The 2,495-nt window shown below is 45.8% G+C and overlaps 1 pseudogene; it reads right to left on the reverse strand.

Moving 5' to 3' along the window:
- Positions 1-736: 736 nt before the first annotated feature.
- Positions 737-1,690, reverse strand: LOC135887256 (olfactory receptor 10A7-like; annotated as a pseudogene).
- Between the last annotated feature and the right edge of the window lie 805 nt (positions 1,691-2,495).

Consider the following 2,495-nt stretch of genomic DNA (forward strand, 5'->3'; position numbering starts at 1 on the left):
AAGCTAGTGGTGTTCTGTTATTTTCTTTGTTGGGCCTGTCTTGTAGGAGGTGACTTCTGGGTACTCATCTGGCTCTGTCAATCTGTTTTTTCACTTCAGCAGGTGGGTATTGTAGTTTTAAGAATGCTTGATAGAGATCTTGTAGGTGCTTGTCTCTATCTGAGGGATTGGAGCAAATGCGGTTATATCTTAGAGCTTGGCTGTAGACAATGGATCGTGTGGTGTGTCCTGGATGGAAGCTGGAGGCATGTAGGTAAGTGTAGCGATCAGTAGGTTTCTGGTATAGGGTGGTATTTATGTGACCATCGCTTATTAGCACAGTAGTGTCCAGGAAATGGACCTCTTGTGTGGATTGATCTAGGCTGAGGTTGATGGTGGGATGGAAATTATTGAAATCATGGAGGAATTCCTCAAGGGCTTCTTTTCCATGGGTCCAGATGATGAAGATGTCATCAATGTAGCACAAGTAGAGTAGGGGCGTTAGGGGACGAGAGCTAAGGAAGCATTGTTCTAAGTCAGCCATAAAAATGTTGGCATACTGTGGGGCCACAACTATTTCATATTTGGGGACAATATATACCTTGAAGTCAGCGGCACTGCTATGGGTACCTGCATGATAGGAGAGAAAAGATGCTATAATGTGAAAACCCAGGCAGAAGAAATTGTTTGGTAATTATACTTTATTTTGATAAAAAGTCCTAATTTGAACTGGACAGCCCCAAAAATTTTAAATATTTCATGAAAACATTTTCCTCCCCCTCAGTCTCCTCAGAGCAGCCTTCACCTCTTGGTTCCTTAGGCTGTAGATCATGGGGTTTAATGTGGGGGTGACGACGGTATAAAACAGGGCCACCACTCTGTCCACGTCTGCTATGTGGCTGGACTTGGGCCGCAGGTACATAGCGCAGGCTGTGCCATAGAACAAGATGACCACGGTGAGATGGGAGGAGCAGGTGGAGAAAGCTTTGTGCCTTCCCTCGGTTGAAGTTGTCTTCAGGATGGTGTAGAGGATGCAGGCATAGAACACCAGCACCATCAGGAAGGGGATGACAGTGATTATTAGGCTGATAAGTACAATGAAGACCTCACTACTGGAGGTGTCCCCACAGGCCAGCTTCAGCACAGGGTGGATGTCGCAGAAGAAGTGGTTGATTTCATTGGGCCCACAGTAGGGCAAGGAGAAGATCCAAATCACTTTGCCCATGGGCATCAGGATTCCACAGAGCCAGCAGGCAGTGGCCATCTTGGTGCAGGCTCTGGGATTCATAATGTTGGGGTAGTGCAGAGGGGAGCGGATGGCCATGTAGCGGTCATAGGCCATGGAGGTCAGCAGGTAGCAGTCTGCTGTCCCAAGAGAAAGGATGAAATGCATCTGGATGGCATACTCAGTGAAGGAGATGGTCCTTTCCTCAAGACAAAGTTGACCAGCATCTTGGGGATGGTGACAGAGATGTAGCAGCTCTCCAGGAAGGACAGATTCCAGAGGAAGAAATACATGGGGGTGTGGAGAGCCGAGTCCAGCATTGTGATGAGGATGATGACGCTGTTGCCCATCAGGGAAATGGTGTAGATAATGGAGAAACCTACACAAAACCTACGCTCGAGTCACTGGATCCTGGGAGAAACCGAGGAAAATGAATTGGGTCACCATGCTGTGATTCCCTGGTGCAGTTTCACTGGTATAGCTCATCTGAAGAAGGAAGAGGAAAAATATTTTGCAGGTGGGCATTATGGGCCAGCTCATAGGGACACAGGAATGGAAGGGACCTCCTGGGTCATTCAGTCTAGTCTAATCCAATCCAGTCCTGGTTACTGCAGGCAGCCCTGTCATATCATCCCATTCATAAACTAACCCAGCTCCAGTTTCTAACTGGGTAGGTTATGTGCCCCCCACTCCTCTGATGGGGAAGCTGTTCCTGCCTACGTGTTCTTGTGGTGACTTTGTTCTTCAGCTTCAATAGCTTCTCTCTCTCCCCGGAGTTTACCTCCTTGATGTATTTATAGAGGGCAACCAGATCCTTCTCAGCCTGCATTTTTCTAGGCTAAAAACTACAAGCTCTGATAGTCTTTTTGGTTTCATCAGCTGGTATGAGTTGGTGCAGCCACACTGACTTTAATTAAGCTTAGCCAATTTACATCAATATCCATCCATCCATCCAAATGCACACTCATCTATCTATCTATCTATCTATCTCCATACACACTCCTGTATCGATCAAGCTATCTATTTTAAAAATAAAATACAAACAGAGCACCATGATTCAGAGTTCACCCGTGTAAATCTGGAAGAAGACATTTGACTTCAATGTCGTTACTCAACAATTGCCTTGGAATAACTAAGACCCTTTTTGTCTGAATTCTGTTTGTTTTGAATGGTATTCTCTCAGTTCCTCGGGGGAAGAACAAAATCCTACCCAAGTGGAACAGATGTAACCATAAGCAGAACAGATCCCTTGCATATAAGAGAAATTAAAACAACAACAGACTTACCTTTG

Source organism: Emys orbicularis, chromosome 12 (genome assembly GCF_028017835.1).
Source record: "Emys orbicularis isolate rEmyOrb1 chromosome 12, rEmyOrb1.hap1, whole genome shotgun sequence".
Lineage (NCBI taxonomy): Eukaryota > Metazoa > Chordata > Testudines > Emydidae > Emys > Emys orbicularis.